The sequence below is a fragment of the Monodelphis domestica genome, chromosome 1, assembly GCF_027887165.1.
Source record: "Monodelphis domestica isolate mMonDom1 chromosome 1, mMonDom1.pri, whole genome shotgun sequence".
Classification (NCBI taxonomy): Eukaryota; Metazoa; Chordata; class Mammalia; order Didelphimorphia; family Didelphidae; genus Monodelphis; species Monodelphis domestica.
The window spans coordinates 149,338,310-149,358,529 of NC_077227.1; the positions used below are offsets into that span (position 1 = coordinate 149,338,310).

The following is a 20,220-nucleotide window of genomic DNA, read 5'->3' on the forward strand; positions in this document are numbered from 1 at the left end:
AATTTATAGGAATTTTCCTAACCAACAATCTATACATCTCATTAATGACTGTCCTCAACCAAAGATGTATAGGGAATGTGAACAAATTAGTATGAACACAATGATCCAGAGCTTTTTTCAAGTATTTAAAAAATTCCTTTGTGGTTTCTAGAAATCCAGAACTCAACCAGTCCCCATTAAACCCTGAAAGCTGGTGCCATCATTAACCAAATTCCTTATGTTTAGACATAAAATGGCTGAAATTCAAGCCAGCTGCTCATAATTAGTTAATGTTCTTACTTGGGCGGCACAAAACACTAAAGACTGAAGTTTGGCTAACTCAATCTTATAATCATACTGTTCTAGAGAACAACATATGCTACCAGCCTGTGTCTCTAAGGGACATACAATTAGCAATAACATTTTATCTGATTCCTTGCAATAAGAGTTCATTCGGTCCAAACTTCCAACAAAGGCCAAATGGAACACAGTCATGCTCTCTGATGGAGCAATGAAATGTGGCATAGTATTTCAGTTGCTGTGGAGCCCATCTGTGGTCCCACAGAAGCCCCTCCTTGCTTTCTCTAAATCCCCTTTGTTCAGAGAAATCCTACTATTCTACTCAATAGCCTACTTTAGTCTACTTACAAAATGGTGGCATGAATTAGAGTTGGAGGAGTATTAGGGAAAGTCATCCCAACTATGCTATAACAAAATACTGAGCAAATTCCAGGTACAACTTAAGGGGGGAAGGAAGAGGGAGATAAGATAACTGGATGACTCCTTTCTTTCTTGAAAACAGTGCACCTTTGAAAAGGCTTAACCCTGGACTGTTTTATGGTTTATATCTCTCATTCAACTAAAGTGGTTGGAATTGTTGCAAACACAGATAGGTTTTAAAGAACACAAAGAAATTCTCTCCCAAAGCTTTTAAACTTCTAAGTGCCAATTCCGATCCTGTGTCAATTCTGATGCATGGAATTCTGGGCTAGGGGTAGGGTATTAAGTTATGGTATTAAATCATAAGTTTGGGTGTGCTTGGAGTAAGCCTGAATAGGTCAGAAGAACCTAAATCAGATGTCAATGACTAGTCCTGAATAGCTAGGAACAACAATTTATTCTTTTTTGGAATTTTCAGAGTGAGTCTAACTAAAGTCTTGGATAAACTTCTCAGGGCATCAAGACCTTTAACCACACTCTCTCATGCCTCTATGAGCCTGCTCCATCTTTCCAAAGATGAATTATTTTCCACAGATGGAGGATAACAATGTGCCAAATTTGCCCTTTTATGTTCCAATCCATGTCATACTTCTTGCAACAAACATAGGACAAATACTAAGAGACAGAAAGCTAAACTACAAAATGATGTCTCTCCTTACAAAGTATACTTGTTTATGAAATAAAATACTATAGAATCAATTCTAATGCGTCTGACATATTTGCTAAAAATGGAGAGCTTTCCTTTCAAGCTAAAAAGCAAAGATGGAGAGCTTTTCTTTCAGTTGCCATATGAAACCCTGCCACATGCTTTATACACAGCTGTCTAAACATGTAACATATGCACTCCAGTATGAAAAAAGTAAATTATTGCATTTTGAGTATATTCACCCATACTATTTTTTTTCTCTAAAGTTACATCTGATGAAAGGAGGGTAGACTACAAAGAGGAGGAAAATGAAAACTGATTCTTTGGGGTTTTGGTCAATTATCAATCTCGTGGAATCTAGTGCTCAATGAGTGCTCCCATTTTACAGAAAAGGAAATGAGAGGTTAAGGGAATTGTCCAGAGTCCTTAGTGCAACATGGCCCTGGAAATTCTGACCCTAAGCTCAATGTTCTTTCCATGCTACCATACTGTCTTCTTCCATGCTGAGCCTTAATATGCTGTTGTCCCTCCTCTCTTCTATTAATCCACCACACCAGTCTTTACCAGATTAATTTTCTGAAAGTACTCCACTGACCTTTTCACTGTTCTTTGGAAAGTAAGTTGGCGGGTTCACAATTCCTTAATTTTTCACTCAAACCCCTCTACAAATTGCCCCCAAACTACTTTTCCAATCAGATCTCCCATTACCTCCCTAATGGAATCTAACTTTTCTGTCTTGCTACTCTACCAGTTACTCCTCAAATACACTGACATGGAGCATATTAATGAAACTACAATCAAGAAGGTATAGAAGAATGCAATCTGGAGTGGAAGTCAGAAGGACTCCATATGAATCTTACTTCTATCCCTGTAAGATTCTGAGCAAGTCACTTCCACTCTCTGGGACTCAGTTTCCTACTGTGTGAAACAGAGGGTTAAACTAAATGTCTAAACATATGATCCAAAGAAACAAAAAAGCAGTTTTTCAGATGCTTAAAATTTAGAAAGAGAATTAAAATTGGAAAAGGAGTAAACCTTCAAAATCAGCATTTTCTGTTCATATACACAGACTGTTAGGGGTAAGGGTTAACTCATTTTCACCTTAGAAATAAAACAGGATATTCCCCCTCTTCATCTCATCAAATCTGCTGGTGTTAACAAAGCTATTGTGTATATGACTAATTAGTTGCCAGAGGAAAGAGTCAGTTTTCCTGCTTAGCTACTTGTAAAAACATTAGTTTAATGTTGTATGTTTGATTGATGAGAATATATCCATATGCTGATATCCTTCAAACAAAAGAGGAAAACAAATTGGAGTTAGCCTGAGTGTACGGAAAGCTAAGAAGATATTCTATCAACTAGCTAACAGTTATTAAACAAGGCTCTCCTATTTGATCATGACCCTGCCTGGGGGAAAAAAAAGGTCTATGAAAAAGAACAAATCCCTGACCTCAAGGCACTTAAACTCTATTTGGAAAGCAAAACTGACATGTGAAACAATTAAGAGAACAATTAAAGTCTAACTAAAGCAGCTGATGGAGGAGCAACTGAAATTTGGTGGTTAGAGAAGGCTTCATAGATGAAAAGAGAAATGGGAGGGAGAGATGGGACAATCTTTAACAGGGCCTCAAAGGGTAACCGGCTTTGGATTAATCTAAGGGAGAAGGGAAGTCTCTGGAATGGAGTCTTTTTGAGGAGGATGAAGTATACAGGCTTCATCCCTCTCAAAAGATAGGAAAGCTAGAGAGGCAAGCAGAGTGGGGACTAATTACAAAAGACCTTAAAAAAGCCAGGAGTTTGAATTTGATACTGATATTTGCTCATTGAAATTCACTTCCCCTCCAAAAATATCACCTTTGGTTTTTGGGTTTTTTTTTTTACTTTACTTTTTATTTATTTTTCATATTTACTATGGAGGAAAGCAACAGAGTGCAATGGAATGAATTCTAGATTTTGAATCACAAGATCCATGTGCTGACCTCAGGCAAAATCACCTCATTTTCTGGAGTCTCCGTTTCCTCATCTATAACACTTACACCACCCACCTTCCAAGACTGTTATGAGGACCAAGTGAGATCATCCATGCTAAGTGCTTGGTACAGGTTGTATTGTTGTTGCTTTGAGAAATTCTGACCAAGTCAGAAGATTAGATGAGATGAATGAGTCCCTACTTGCATATTCCAAGAATTACAGAACCACAGTTTCAGGGTTAAAAGGGACCTCAAAAACTCCAGTCCAACCACTTCACTTCACAGATGAGGAAACTGATCCCGAAAGAGATTGACTTGTCCAAAACCACAGTTACTATTAGCAGAAATGGCCTTCCAGAGGGTCCCCCACTCCTTGTCTTACAAACTGATTGCATGGAATGTGGAGACTCATTTCAGTATTTCCAACACCTCAACCCCACCTAGATTCTTGACTTGCCCCAACTTGCTTAGAAATGCCATTTCAGCAAATTTGTTGTTGATAAGTGTAACATTCTGAACTTTTAAATTCCCAGAAACAGGTTGAGTGGGTTGAGAACAAGGAGAATGTTACTGTCTAAAAAAAAAAAAAGCACTGTGGATTGCTGTAGCCCCTAAACAGCCACACCTATACAAAATGGTCTTTAACAATTCATCATTAGGGTCGAGAAACATACTCCAAACCGACTACTAATGCAACAAAAGAGTTTTTTGGTTTTTTTTTTTTTTAACTTCAAAATACCAATAAGAAACTGTTAATTCTCTTACAGGAAAAAACTCTTCTAGTAGAGACTCTAGAATATAAGAATTGAGGGAGTCTTGGAGATGATCTAGTCATTTTTTAATTCTCATGTAGTATCTCATGCAGAATTTTATGCTAGAGGGATACTAAAGGGTTTTTCCAGTTAAATCTAGTCCAATTTAAAGAGAATGCTGAAATTTAGAGATGTTTGGTACTTTGTCCAAACTTACACTGCTGTTAAGTTGTAGAGCTGCAAAGCTGTACCTAAGGTAGGATACTGGAGCTTTCTGACGGTGTGCCAATATTTAATAGGTACGTTTAGGACCTGAATTCCTCCAGCAAGTAGAAACAGCTGAGCTTAGCACCTATTTAACCAAAATAATTGGATAAATAGGAAGATAAGAGATGGGATGCTTCTTCCCATTCTGAGTTGGATGCACCCCAAGTAGGATATTCCTGCTCCCTCTCCTGGAAGCAGCCTTTTGTACTGGGATTCTAGGTCTTTCTCTCAATCTTGCCCCAACCCTCCCAAAGTGAATTTCTCTTAATGGGGGGAAAAATAACTGCTTTGGGGATATCCTTTGTGCTACTTGCCCCAGGTGCCAAAATTGCTACCTTCAGCCCTGCAGGCTAGGACTTATACCCAGACCTTTTATACAATGAGGGGGTTAGACCAAATTATAGTACTCCATCTCTTGATTGACTGGAAGATCCTGTGACTCCCTCAATGTAGTGGTCTTTCTACCAAGCCTAAGCTTCTAGTAATCAATTAACAAGCACATACCTTCTGAATGTGTTATGTGCTAGGAGCATGAAAATTAAACACACAAATTGCCTACAGAATCAAGACTTCATAAATCTGTACAGTTCTTAAGAGGAAGAAGGCTATCTACTATAAAGATTATCTCAAAGATAATTTTATGATTTGAGGCTGTATTTTCTTTCCTCTAATCCTGGTTCTGATGAAGAGTTTGTCTTGTCCCTTTAACAAAAAGAGAAAAATGATAATAAATCTCTTTTTAAAATGTCCTGGAGTGGTAGTTTAAATGGATTATCCAGAGAGGAAAAAAAGCCACTATGATAATCAGGTGGGCAAAAGTTTTGTTTCTAACTTAAACCCAAAGATTAATCTCTGGGGACATAAAAACCAACAGCAGTAATCTGAATAATGCTGATTTAGTTAGACACTCTTAGGAGGTACAAAAATGCTGTTTTTTCTAGAGCAAATAAAAAACACATTGAAAGAGGCCAGTCTAAAGAGCAAAACTTGAATTCCAGCCAGCAGTTTCACCCACACTCCCACACTGCACAGTTACACGTGGAATGTTGATTGGGTTACTACAAAACAACCCCATAGCAACCACTATGCCAATCAGCCAGAACAGGATGAAGTCTATGATTTTTAACCAATAAAGCTTGGGAGTCGGAGACAGCCCAGCTTTACTCAGACATTTTTCAAAAGTACAGTTTTTTTTTAACTTAGTTTCATAGTTTCTTAATTAAAGTTTGAGCTAAATACCGATTCACCAAGTGAATATTATACACATATATGTAAAGAATCTATGTATATGTTCTTCCCAGAAGTCCGAGTCGGATTGGATGAACATTTAAAAATAAAATAACCTGTCTTGCTCTGTTCTTCTTGTTCTTCTGAAACCTAGAGAAGTCAGGGCCATTTCTGTTCAGTTCCTTGGTAGCTCTCCAGACAAGATATTGGGTTAAGGTAGGTGTCCAGGAGGAACCCAACAGGAAGGAACTCCTTCACTAACTTAAGACCAGTAAGCTGTGTTTTCAGTTTTGTGCTTGACTAAAGAATGTATGACCTCTCGTTAAAGCTATGGGGGATAATTGAATTTTAGTACTATACTTTCATGATCACATCACCTATGGGAGACTGCTTACACTCATCTGTTTCCTTGGGTAAGAACTTGGTGAGTGTGTTTGAAGAGCATAAAAGAGATCATCCAAAAACAGAGAACATAACATAATTCTCCTTTCATCAGAAAAGTAAGAGTCTATGAATAAGAAAAGGAGCAATTTTTCAGATTTGGTAGCTTTTATTGATTGGTTTTGCTTATTGGTTTTTCTTTTGTTAAAAGAGAAGGTTCAGTGTGGGAGAGTATATAAAAATAACTGTAAATGTTGTTTTTTTAATTAAGGAAGGAAATTCCATCCAAGAAACTAGATAGAAAAGGAGGTGTTCGGAATAGATTGAGGGATACAGAGACAGTTCATGTGCTGCAATATAATCACAAAATCTGGAGCGATGTCCCCCAGAACCTTGAATAGACAGATCCTCTGTGGATGATTATGGGGTGGCATGTAGATACAAATCCTGCATAATAAGAAAGTGTGACTGAAATGAAATCTGTACCTCTGCAGGCCAACAATGAAGTTTAGTCCCAATTTAGACTACCTTTTTCACTCCAAGCAAACAAAAGTTTACAAAGACAAGAAGATCTCCTGAATCCCAACACTATGGTTCTCCCTAGACTCTACCTCCCAAGATTTCCATTTAGTGGTTCAAAGGCATTCATAATGATGTGCCAAGGGGTATGTGCTAAATATTTTTTAATGGACCTTAAGCAGAATATAATTGCCCAATTATGTTACGAATATATATTTTCCCTGTAACAATAAGCATATATATGTTTGGAGCCTTTTGCTGTTGAAAGGAATTTGAGGAACAAAAAGAAAGTGGGGAACCATTCCACCACTCCTTTGATTAAAGGCCCTCAGTCATGTCCAAGATTATACGGAAGTAGTCTGACTGGTCTTTGAAATACCAGAGGCTATAGTGTAACGGCAGAGTGGGAAATGATTTAGAGTGGCCTTGGGACTTGCTGGGATCAATGAGGATGAGTGTACTGCTTGGGAGTGGCAAAGAAAGCAAAAGGACTTGGATTCCAAGATCCAAACGCCCAACCACTCCCTTCTCAGCAGCAAAAGGAGGCCTCAAATTACTGTTGTTACTTGAGTCAGAGCAAATAAATCAATTCTTAAGGCAAAGACCATATAGTGCAAGATGTAAGGTCACAGGGGACTTTAGTGCCGATCTAATCCAATTCCTTTATTTTATGGATAGGGAAAGAAAGTTCAATAATTTGCCCAGTCTGAGGACAAGCAGGGTGGCTGCCCAGGGTGCTCTCTAGGAGAAATACAGGACCCTTTGGGAGTACAGCTCACAACTCCTGAGACTGGTCTCCTCCTGACTTCTCAGATGGTTTCTATTTCTGCCTCAGGGTATAAGATTTCTACTTTGGGGGGGAAAATGAATAAACTTCATTGAAGGGGAATTTGTAGTGAGCAGATGTGCTCTGATGTGGCAGGCCACTGCCAGGGTGTGGCATCATTCAAGCACCAGAGGAAATAGATCTCCATGCAGAAAAAGGAGAAACAGCAAGTATCTTATTAATTCAGGCAATTACATCTGAAGATGGGTCAAAGTAATACAACTTTAAGTAATACAAACCACAATAGGCCACTTGAGTCATTTATGTGAAGCCTCGTTTTCATGAGCAGTTTGATCCCATTTTTGATTGCCATATCAACTACAGCAGTAACAGAAAATTAATTTGTGGATGTGTCAAGTAATAGTCTGGTACAGAGTACTAGATCTCGTTTAGATACCATATGGAATAAGATGGCCTCCAGGTTCCTTTCCCAGCTCTAAATCTATGATTCTCATGTCCAGTGATCTTCCTAATCATCTAAAAGGGATTGATTAGAATTTGTGCCTCCTGAATGAAGACTTGGTACCTAATGGATTGGTGCCATTAAATCCATCACCAGAGCTAAAATACAGAGCCCCTTAAATCAATAGCAATTAGGGAAGAAATGCCTGCCTCTCCTCAGACTGTTTTCCAAAGACTATTTAACAGAAATACCTGTGAGGAAGCTAGGGGTCATAACTCCAGGAATAAAATCAATCACGGCTTTAATATCGCAAAGCCACACTGCATTAACACAGTTGCCTTTCCAATCCGTATTTCTATTCCTGACCAGTGAGCCACTTTTATTGAGCTTGATCATGAGCAAGCCTCTTGGAGACAATGGTTGATGTTAAGGGCAAGCAGCCTCCGGCTTTGAAGAAGCCATGCTGCTGCCATCTCCCTGCCACACCTACTCATGATATAGAGGGTGAGTCATCAGAGTGAAGTGGAAAAAACCATTTGTTCTCAAAATGAAGGACTTCAGGTTCTGGCTCTTTCGATGAACTTTCTAACGTCCTTTCCAGGTCTAACATTTCATGATTTGCCCATCACTTTGGGGAGGGGAGGGTAGAGTGGGATTAGTGAACAAGCCCACACATCCTGGGTTCTAAAGTAGAGAAAAAGGCAAAAACTGTGGACAGCAGCTTAAAAAAAAAACAAACCAAAAAATACTCTTTGGTAGGGGCCAGAGGATGAGGGGGCAGGAACTGATTCTCTCAATTGATGTGGCTGTTCCCCATACCAAAATTTTCATCACCTACACTGTCTGAATATTTTTATTTCACTTTGTTATGATTCCTCTAAGTCCACAATTTAGAGATTCATTCAAAAGAACATGTATCCACTTTTAAATAGGCAAATATGCCTCAAATAGTTAAAAGATTATCCATTATTGACACTGTAGTATGAATTTGTTCACTTGAAATGTATTCTTGCTACTATACTTGCTCCACAGAGATAGTTACATAGATGAAAAGGGAATTTTGAATGGTAGGAAAGGGAAAGAGGGGAGGAAAATGGGCATTGTGGGGCTCAGAGTATTCTAGAGAGAAGAGAAAACCTAGCAAAAAAAAGTTGGATCTTAGAGCTACACAAATGTACTGTGGAGGGGGAGGAGAGTTAGGAGAAAGGTAGGGAGAAATGGGAGGAGGGGGGCAGAATTCACAAACTCCTTGAGATCAGGGACTATTTGATCTTTGTAAATTTTGTCAGCCCCTAATATGTGAGAGATGCTTAAATATTTGTTGTATCGAAATTAATCTTAGGAAGGTGAAGGGAAGAAGATATTAAAAAAAAAAACAAATTTCACTTGTTTCAAAATTATGCCTAGGGCAAAGAAACTCTTCTTTTTCTACTTCTTGTATTGCTACTCAAAGCAACCAGAAGTCATACTAGTACTATGACAGCCATAGTGTGCCTGTATTGTGCTTTAAAGTCTTTTGTGGGCTAGCCTGGGAAACAAACCACAAATTCTTACACTACTTATTTCTTCATGGAAATCTATTCCTATTTCTAAGCTAATTTACAAATAAACTTTTCTAACCCAACCCCAAACAAAAACTATTTACTTTTTAAGCAATAGAAACCCCAGTTACAGCCCTCAAGGAGCTAATAACCATTTCAGAATAAGTGGACACACTTCAGGGATGCTCTTTCATAAGAAAACAGGTAATTTCTATCCTAAAGTCATAGGAAGTACAGATAAAAGGGCCATGATAAACAATCTAATACTAGTGTCTCACTTGATAAATATGGAACCTGGAGGCCAAGAAGGGAAGTGACTAGTTCTGGGGACAAAGAGATAGGAGTCAGAAAAGGGATCTGAATGCAGGTTCTCTGACTCCAATTCTTTCCATCCTACCATGCTGCTGCTTTTACTGCTAGAAGATTTAAAAAAAAAAAAACCAGCTATCCCCATTTAACAGATGAGGTAACTGACTTTTTGAGGTTTTGTGGTTGCTGAAATTTAGTTAGAATCCTAGGATGTCAGGCCTGGAAGAAATCTTAAAGGTTGTCTAGTACAATGTCTTCTTTTCACAAATGAGGAAACTGAGGTCCAGAGAAATAAATGGTTGGGTTTTTTTTTTTTTTGGTTTTGGTTTTTAATGGGAAATTTTAAAATCAAAGTCTAAGACAATGCTGGAATCTAGATCTATTGTTCGTTCTTTTTTCTATACAGCCTGCACAGGTATACTATAAATTCATTTGATCCAAGACCAAAGTAGGCATTTGGGCCTAAATGAAATGCCACGCCTCTATTTGTACTCTCAGAATTCTTATACCCTCGGCATTTCGGCCACTAACATCGCCTACCCAACATTACTCCCATCTGAAACATCCTGTTAAGCTGCAGAGAAAACTGGCCCCCGGCCACAGAAAATCAGCCACAACCCTGCCCACTGCACCAATCTTGGGGACCAAGAGGGCAGGGTAACTCCCCAAGTTACTGGGATCAATGGGCAAAAGCTGTTCCTACCCCGTCAGACCACACAAATGAAAACAAAAGTAATAAGAAAAAAGAAAGTGAAGAAAAAGGTTAAAAGGAAAAGAAAAGGAAAATTAAAAGAAGGAAAGGAAAGGAAAAAGGAGGGAAGGAGGGGGGAAGAAAAGAAAAGACTCCCTTCTCCACCAGGGCGTAGAGCTTTAAACTGCTTTTGCAATCCATGCCAGTTGTTGGCTTTCCCTCATAATGCAGTACTGCAACCAGACCAGCCCTCCTCAGTAACTTCAATCTTAAAAAATAGAGGTCTGCAGGAAGAGTTCACTGAACCCTCATTTCTGGCCTGTTCTTTTACTTTGGAAAAGTGTGTGCAGTTTTAAAATGAAGAAATAAATTCTGAAAACCCCACTTGCCAAAACTTCTTGAAGCTTCCAGGGCCATCGATCCCTGCCACGCCCTTCCCTCCCCAGCGCGGATTCCTTCCCCCTGGAATGCGAGAACCCGTTGTTCGCCCCCCTGCAACCTCACCTCCTCCCAGTAGGGCCCAGGGCTCCTGCCTAGGTAGCCCGCGCGCAGGCCGAGGGGCTCTTATGGGACCCTACAAAGTCGTGCTATTTGCCCCGTTCCCCAAAAGCCGCTGGTGCGGGATCAGCACCCCCACTTTTGCATCTCATCTTTCTGGCCAGCCCCCTCCACCCCAAAGCAACCCGAGTCTCTTTGCAATCAATGGCTTTTGGGTTTGGTTTTTTTTTTTTCCTTCACAAACTTCTCTCTCCCCGCTATAGTGGAGAGATGGAAAATAGCGGGAGGGTCACTCCTTACCTGCGCCAAGCTCTGGGACAGCAGTGAGCTAGTAGGGCTTCGGGCAGAGCCAGGACCGCTTGGGTGGGGTTTTTATCCTCTGCCACATCCTCAGTGGGAGCGGAGTCCCCGCCCCGCCCCTCCCCTCCACTCCTGTCCCTGCCCCGCCTCTCCTCTCCTCGCCCGGACCTCCTCTGATTCATAGTGACTCACACAGCTATATAGACACACCGAGGCAGGAAACATTGTGCAAAAACCCAGCTAAAAGGGCGGGGTTCCCTCGGGGTTCAGTCCCAGCCCCCAAGTTAGCCAACGGAGTACTAAGTTCCAACCCCTCCAGCAAAATCTTTCTATTATTAGACGTCTGGGCCAAACCGTCTTTCTCTGGATTCTACTTTTCACAGGTCCACCCTCTGGATTTCTTGCCACCCACCCATCCTTCCTTCCTTCCCCCCTTCCTTACTCAACATCACCCTAAGTTTAAAGACCTGGGAAAGGGGAGGCTGGGGCAAAAGAGTGGGCGTAGAGGGTCGCCACTCTTTGGGTGGAGAACGGTGTGCTTGATATTAATGAATTAGCTGTCTCTCAGCTTGGTTAAATAGTTTCATGTTTTGATACTGTCAGTGTTAAAAGCAGAAAATGGGGTGGTTGTTCCAGGAAACATAAATCTCTATTCCCCTGAGCAAAGACTCCTGGCACCCTTCTTCTATTACTGTCTGCAAAGCTATTAGCTTAATCTTAGCCAAGGCAGTTCCCAGAAGAAAGCCACAATGCATTATCAGAATGATCCCGTGAGTTTGTCGCTACACTTGGTCCTTGGCATCTCTGCCTCTCCTTTAGAATAAAGAAGTGCATGGAAAACTCATTGCAGGCTTGGAAACACGAGATTTTCACATATGGGCAAGACCTGGCATGCAGCACTCAGGGTTCGAACAGGGTGGGTAAGAGAACTGTTCTGGCTCACTGGAAACAATCTCAAAGCCAAGTTTCCAAACTAGACGAAACTCCTTTGCTGCGGAGGTTTTTCTAACAATTTCCACTTCTCCCTAAGAAGTCATCTGAGATCTGAGTATATGCAATGGATCCTGCAAGAACTTTTTATTCAACGTATTCTGAAAGTTTGATCTAATTCTGCAAGGCTGTGCTATGTGCAAAAATTTTTGACCACTGTTTTAGTGCCAAGTATCAGTCCAGTCCCAAATTTGGATTTCTTTTCTTCCTTATTTTAACACAGTTGTTATTTCCCAGTCATTTATCTATTTCCTTGACTTTGTCCCCATCTCTCATCATTAGTACTTTGTTGGGACACTATTCTCCTTGGCAACCATTAAGTAAACATTATTTTTGTTTCATTTAGCAACCAGCTATTTTTCTTCTCAATCTATCTAAAAAGCTTTTGGAAAAAATGTTAAAGGTCTTGCCATTACCTCCTCATTTAAATGCTTCCCTTTTTCCTTCCCACTTTTCATACTCAAGTCATTCTTTCTTTTCTTCAAGGTTTTATCTTCCATCCTCCTCACTCTTCCCTATTTGCTTATATTTTGCCTTCTTTCTTTAAAGATTAGTTTGGAACAAAAATAACAGAATCTCATAGAAGATCAAATTTAACTCTTTCATTTTACAAATATAGAGACTTGAAGTAACCTGGACACAGCCAATGAAACTAGTTAATAGGAGACTAAATTAGAACTCAGACCTCCTGCCTCATCTTCATTTACCATTCTTACTTCTAGATATTTTCCCACATGGCTTCTAATGCCTCAAGTAGTCTTCCTCTATCCAGATATCAAAGGTTCCCACTTTCTTTTTTCATTTTAAATCCCTTCCAAATATCCCATGAGGTTTTGTCTATAATAGACTTTAAATGAAAGATATTTTTTTAAAAAACCATAAATGTCATATTTCTGATACTTGGATATCTTTAATATAATTCCTGGACTGTTTTTCACTCTCTACCTTGGACTGAAAGGCTTTGTTTATGAACCTACTAGAAAAGTAGTGTTGAGGTAAGGGTTGTCAGCTTTCTGCCAGTATCTCTTTCAAAAAAATAACAGGCAGATGATAATTAGAATCTCCTTTTTTCTGACACAGGGCTCTTATCCCTTCAGGGAAAGAATTTTGTCGATTGCATTGGTGTTAAGTACTACCAAAGAAGTATTTCATTCAAAAGATATAATATATTAAAACCTCAAAGGTTTTAAAAAAATATTATTATCTTATTTGTTCATGTGAAACATAAAGCTTAGTGTAACAAATTAAACAAACTAATTTTTTAATGGTGACTTGAACTTGGAAGGATAAGGATAAATGGCTTGGCATCATTAATTCGGGAAGTTGTTGTCATTATTCATTTCTTAGATTTTTTTTAAACATACAATCATAGAATTTTAGATAGGGAAGTGGTTTTATCAGTCATCTAGTCCATGGCTCCCATTTAGTAGTTCATGATTGTCTAAGGAGATCATGCTAAACATTCTTTAATGGCACCTTAAATAGTAGATCATTGCTCAGTTGTGCCACAAAAATATTTTTCTCTATAACAATAAGAATGTGAATGTTTGAAATAGCCTAGATTTATTCCTGCCACTTGTCATGATCTTGCATACATTTTGATGTTCATGCAGTGATCATATCAAATTTGACCTGCTTCTGATAAGTTTTTATAGTTTCTCAACCTGTCATCAAATTGTTTCCAAACCATCAAAAGAGATCAACATCCAAGCACAAACCAGTTCCCAAGAGACAGTCAGACTCATGTGTATTCTCCCATTTGCATTCTGTTTACTTCCCCAGAGTAGTTCCCTTGTTCTGCTGCAATCATAAGTTGTGTCATTATGTGATCTAGGCATTATTTACATTTTTGTGACAAAATGTAAAGTTGTTTGAAAATGATAATCATTAGGTATGCACATTGCAAGCATTGGCCATCATAGAAATAAATTGCATGTTATTCTTCATTGCAATGTTAAGACTGTTTTCCAATTTAAACTTATCCTCCATTTATGTTACTATACTTCTCTACGGTATATTTTCAAGTGATTTGGTTTGCAAAATCAGTCATACAGTAGATTTTCTGAGAGTATGCATGGCATGCCAAGTGGTAGAAGAGAAGGAAGGTATGTCTGTAATGATTTTCCTTACAAAGGTTAGTTTACATTATTTATATTGTTAAAGGTGTTATTTATATTATGAAAAATGAAGCAATATATGCAATTGAACTTTAAGTACATTGATCATATGATATAGCACTGGTTATTAGTCAGAAACAGTAAATATTTTATATCATAACTCTATTTATTTTCACCAATTGGTTAAGTGGCTATGATTTTTAAAAAATGTTTTCTATCCCTCAGAGAGTTTGTAAAATTCCCCTAGCCATTTTCTAACAAATTTGTACAAGCAAGTATTTTTACTTTATTCTTGTTTTAAATCAAAATACAGAAAAAAATCAAAGCCTAACCAAATATAAATGTGTTTATCTGCTATTGAACTAAATATTGCAACTATTTGTTAAAATAAAAAAGTCCAACTTTGAAATGAAGTTTGTATATAAGTTTATAAACATCTTCCAGTTCTAACTTAGCTGAGTAAAATCTTGTGTCCAATAATATATGTAAAACAAAGAAATTTAATATGAACTCTTGCATATTTTTGTAAGCATATGAAGTATTCCTGAATTGTCTTTTAATTCTGTAAGATTAAATTTGGTCAAATGATGCCTTCTCTAGTGTGGGGAGGAGAGGGAGGAATAAAGATACCTGGAAATTTTAATGTAATAAACTAAGTAAAAAAGAAAAGAATATGCCACAGAAAATATTCATATGTTTTTTACAATTAATTTTGAAATTTTATATTCAGAGTTTTCACAACTGAAAGTAGAATGGAATTTTATATTTTATAATTATGTAATATAAATTAATTTGGGGCTTTGGGAGCAAAAAAAGTTATCATTATTATTTTAAGTACTTACTAAACCTAAAAAAAAATCATGAGAAGTATATTAAATTCCTCTGGGAGTTCACAATGCTTTTTTCTTGTTGCCGACAGGGTTTCAAGAACAAAACTCTTTGGGAACCATTGATCTGGTCTAACCCATACCCCAATTTGCTTGTTTCCTAAAAGGTTCATGGAAAAAGGAAAAGAACCTGTAAGTTCTAAAATATTTATAGCAATTCTCTTTGTGGTAGCAAAGAACTGGAAATTGAGGGAATGTCCATCAACTGGGGAATGGCTAACCAAATCATGGCCTATGATTGTGGTGGATTACTATTGTGGTGCAATGAGAAATGCTGAGAAATAATTTTCTAAACCAGAAAGATCTGCATGTAATTATGAAGAGCAAAATGAGCTGAACCAATAAAACATCATATACACCAATGGGCATATTGTTTGAAGAATAACTTGTGTATGCTCACCTGCAAAAGAAATGCTGTGAATTATATACCCAGCAATTAATTATTTAATCTCTTATGTATAAAGACCTTCAATGAGAAGGCACTCACTGTCTCCTGAAGCAGCCTATTCTACTTTAAGATACTAATTGTTTGCAAATTTTTCCTGACATCGAGCCTAAATATAAATCTTTGCAACATCCAATATTGCTCCTAGTTATGCTTTCTAGGACCAAACAGAACAAATTTAATCCTTCTTGATTCCCCCTTTGTTTTATGTTTTTCTCCCTAGGTGGACTGCTGTTTACTAGACAAGACCCCATATTATTTGTATATATATATATATATATATTTTTTTTTTTTTTTAAACCCTTATCTTACGTCTTAGGCAGAAGAGTGGTAAGGGCTTGGCAATGGGGGATTAAGTGACTTGCCCAGGGTCACACAGCTGGGAAGTGCCTGAGGCCAAAATTGAATCTAGGACCTCCAGTCTTTATGCCTGGCTCTGTATCCACTGAGCCATTCAGCTGCCCCCTCCCCATATTATATTAATTGATATATGTTATCTTTCATAGAATTGATCAGAGAATTTTAGAACTGGAAAAGACCCTAATGATCATCTAGTTTAACATCATCAAGATGCTAAATGGTACAGTGAAAAGAGTTTTGAACCTGGAATCAGGTAGACTTGAGTTCAAATCTTGCATCAGGTACTTATATAGTATATTAATTTTAATTTTTACACTAGCTAGTAGGTATAAAGTAGACTAAGTGGACAAGTCACTTAACCTCTCTCGGTCTCAATATCCTCATCAAGAGAAGAGGGATAATAATGGGGTTGTTGGGAGGATAAGCTGATAAAATATATGCGATGCATTTTGTTTAAGCATAGCAGAGCTCTGGAATCAAGTACTTTTCTCTGACAGATATGATATATGACCCTGAGTAGATCATCCTACTCAGTGTTCTAAGTAATTAGGGCTGCAAATGGCATAGAAGGTTCCAACCTGAATTACTAAAGAGAGTTCCCTATTCAGATGAAATTACAGGAACAATTATTATGAAGAGATGGAAAAGGGCGACAAAGGATACCAAATATAGTGGACTTGCACTAGTAGGACAATACAATCTGTAAAATATTGTCATTGCAACTATGTTTGAGAAGCAAAATGTGGCCATGACTAGAGTGCTAGATTTGGAGTCAGGAAGTTTAAACTTCAACTCTGCCATTGGCTAGGTGACCTAGGCAAACCTCTTCATTCTCTGTGCCTCAGTTTCCTCTCTTCCAGTCCTAAATCTGTTACCTCCCCCTCTCTAGTATCTTTCCCTTCTGTTCGGTATCCATCTGTCCCCCAAACACTTGATCCTTCTCACATGATTTCTAACCTATCCGGATCTCTTCTATCTTAAAAAAGAAAATACTGTATGAGGCCCTGTTGCCCCCTCCAGTTACTGCCCCACATTCCTTTCTTTTGCTGTCATATATTTTTGTAAGAGACCTAGTTCAGCTGCCTCCATTTTATCACTTCGCAATCCCTCTCAAATACTATGAAATCTGATTCCTTTCACGACCTCTTGTTGAAACCGCCTTCAAGGCAACTGCCTCAAAAACTCCAGTTCTCTGCCTTTATTCTCTTTGAAGCCCAAGTCCACCTCTTCTTTGCAATTTTCTCTTCTCTTGCCTTCTGTGAAACTACATTATCCTGCTTCTCTCTATAGCTTTTATACCACTTCTCTACTTGTGTCTCTCATTTCTTCTTCTATTCTCTAACTTTAAAGCCCTCACAATACTCAGGCCATAGTTTTCTACTTTCCATTCCTTCAGTGAATTTTTTTTAATAGTTTAAATTTTTTTTAATAGTTTAAACTATTAACTTTGATGCCAATGATTTCTGAATACAATATCAACAACATGAATCTCTTGCTGGAACTGTAATATGCCATGATTTTCTGCCACCACCAGAATAATTGATATTAAAAAGATGAGCTTATGTTTCAGGGAGAAACTAGGATCATTGAAAGCATTGTATAGTTTCCCACAGGCAAGCTAGTCTGCTTTCTTCCTACCATTCAATTCTGGGTCCCCTTCTAGCTGCAATACCTGCTTCTCATAGAATTCTTTATATACTTGGTTTATCCTTCTTAGATAGTTAACCCAGGTTCTTTTGTACTAGATTTCAGAGCAAGTACTCAATACTCTACTCATTTTAACTTTGGGATCAAACATTCCTATAATATTCCAGGCGGGGATACACTAGGGTTTGATGAAAGATTAGGACAGTGTCCTTCTCTTTAAACCCCTCCTGATGATGCCCAGCATTCCACTGACCATTTTAGCCCCAACTCATTAGACAGAGAACTCAAAAAGCACTATTTACTAGAGTGATTTCAAGATTTCTTTCCTGAATTGTAACTAGTCATTTTGAACTTCAGTTCAATAAATAGTTAAGGGACATTTTACATGTGTAAAAGAGTAGTGACGTCAAGCTCCTCAGTGATCTGAAGAATCAGATTAAAATTTTAAAATATGAAAATGTGTAAGAAAATAAAAATGCCATCAACCTGGATAATGTTAATTTGTGATTTTCTAAGTCAAAATGCAGGTTTGCAGGGATCCATTTCTATTTGAGTTTGAAACCACTAGTGTACAGCCTCTAAAGTTAGGAAAACCTGGGTTCCTGTATTGTCTCTGACACATACTGGTAATATGATCTTGAACATAACCTTAATTGAACAACTAACTTCTCAGAGCTTCAAACACTACAGATTATAAAACAAAAAGGAGTTTTTTAATTTGAAATATTTTATTTAATTAACTTAGAATATTTTTCCATGGTTACATGATTCATGTTCTTCCTCTCCCCCCTCCCACCCATTGACAACAAGCAATTCTGCTGTGTTTTACATGTGTCATTGATCAAGACCAATTTCCATATTATTCATATTTGCACTATGGTGATCATTTAAAGTCTACATCCCCAATCATATCCCCATCAACCCATGTGATCAAGCAGTTGTTTTTCTTCTGTGTTTCTACTCCCACAGTTCTTTCTCTGGATGCGGATAGCATCTTTCTCATAAGTCCCTCAGGATTGTCCTGGATCATTGCATTGCTGCTAGTAGAGAAGTCCATTATATTCAATTGTACCACAGTGTATCAGTCTCTGTGTATGTTTTCCTGGTTCTGCTCCTCTCACTCTGCATCAATTCCTGGAGGCTGTTCCAGTTCGCATGGAATTCCTCCACTTCATTATTCCTTTTAGCACAATAGTATTCTCTCATTTTCCAATTTTTTGCCACCACAGCTATGAATATTCTTGTACAGACCTTTTCCCTTATTAAAGGAGTTATTTTTTTTAAACCCTTACTTTCTGCTTTAATAACAACTCTAAGACTGAATGGCAAGTGTCTTGCTCACAGTCACACAGCTAGGAAGTGTCTGAGGTCAAATTTGAAGCCAGGTCCTCCTGATACCAAGTCTAGTGCTCTAGACCGAAGTGCTCCTCACAGAGCAGTTATTGATCTGCTTGTTTCCTCATGGCTAATTCTCCCATACTAATGAAATTGTAGGTGTTGAAGGAATGACACTTGCATCATACAGTTTCCTTTAAAGGGGATAAAGAGACGGTTTTTAGGAAAATCATTGGTTTGGGACCCTGGCTATCTAAACATAAAATGCCCAATTTGAGGCAGTCTCTGCGAATGCCTCAAGGAGAGAGAGAGAAAGAAAGGATAGTAGATTGGATTCCACGGGGGGCGTGACAGAACCAGGTAGGAGATGGCAGAAATGAGTCAGAAACCAGGTCGTATTAATTACAATGGAGCCACAGCAAAACTCCAATCTCTGGACAACTCAAAGGCTAGATCCATCCAGTGATCCAAAATTAATATCACACAGGTCAGAGGATGATATAGCTTAGCTGAGAAGTTAGCCTAGGTTCTTTAAGCCAGTTGCCAAACATGAACCTTACGGCTGAGAGAATAGGGCGCAGATAATGGAGTGAATTAGAAAGAGCTAGGTATTAGCATTGGAGAAGAAAGGTGCCTGGCCGAAGGCCAGGTCCCAGGAGAGAGCTATAGAGAAGGAAAAAAATTAAAGATGGAGCTTGGCCAGAGGCCAAGAGGCCAGAGGCCAAGCTCCAGCAAAGACAGACATAGGTGAGAGGTGAGATCCCAGAGAGGGAGGTGACTGCTGTGGCTGCTCCTTTTAATGTCTTTGATATGCAAATATACACAATACATAGGGATGATTATCATTGGTTAACAACAAGGTATAGGTGTGGTTTTTCTTAGCCAGGTGAACACAAAGAAACCTGATTTCACACCTAACCTGGGGGAAGCTGGGATTAAGGGTTAGAGGCTTTACTAGCCATGCGCAAGGCTGAGCATGCTCTCTTCTTATACAATCTTTACATTCTAACTGTTTCCCTTGTCCATAGATACGTGTGGACTGCTACACAATTCATGGGGAATTGGAATAAAAGGCTTTAGGGAATTTCTATTGCCCAGCAAGTTCCATTATGACCTGTTGCTTTGGTGAATGGGGAGTTGAAGGAGAGTAGCCATTATATTTAAATGAACATTCTTTTAACTTTAGGAACTGTAACTTTTTGTCATTTACTATTATAATTTTTCAAACTCTTACTTTCCAACTTAGAATCAATACTAAGTATTGGCTCCAAGGCAGAAGAGTGATAAGGGCTAGGCAATGGGGGTTAAGTGACTTGCCCAGGGTAACACAGCTGGGAAGTGTCTGAGGCCAAATTTGAACCTAGGACCTCCCATCTCTAGCCCTGGCTCAATTCAAGCCCTTACCACTCT

General features: G+C 38.5%; 1 protein-coding gene across 1 annotated transcript in view; it reads right to left on the reverse strand.

Annotated features, from left to right (window-relative positions):
* The window catches only part of ANXA2 (annexin A2), a 56,457-nt gene extending 45,254 nt beyond the window's left edge, over positions 1 to 11,203 (reverse strand). Inside the window, exon 1 of the mRNA XM_007479511.3 lies at positions 11,030 to 11,203. The gene's annotated coding sequence lies outside the window, so the exon portion shown is untranslated. The remainder of the gene's footprint in view (positions 1 to 11,029) is intronic.
* Between the last annotated feature and the right edge of the window lie 9,017 nt (positions 11,204 to 20,220).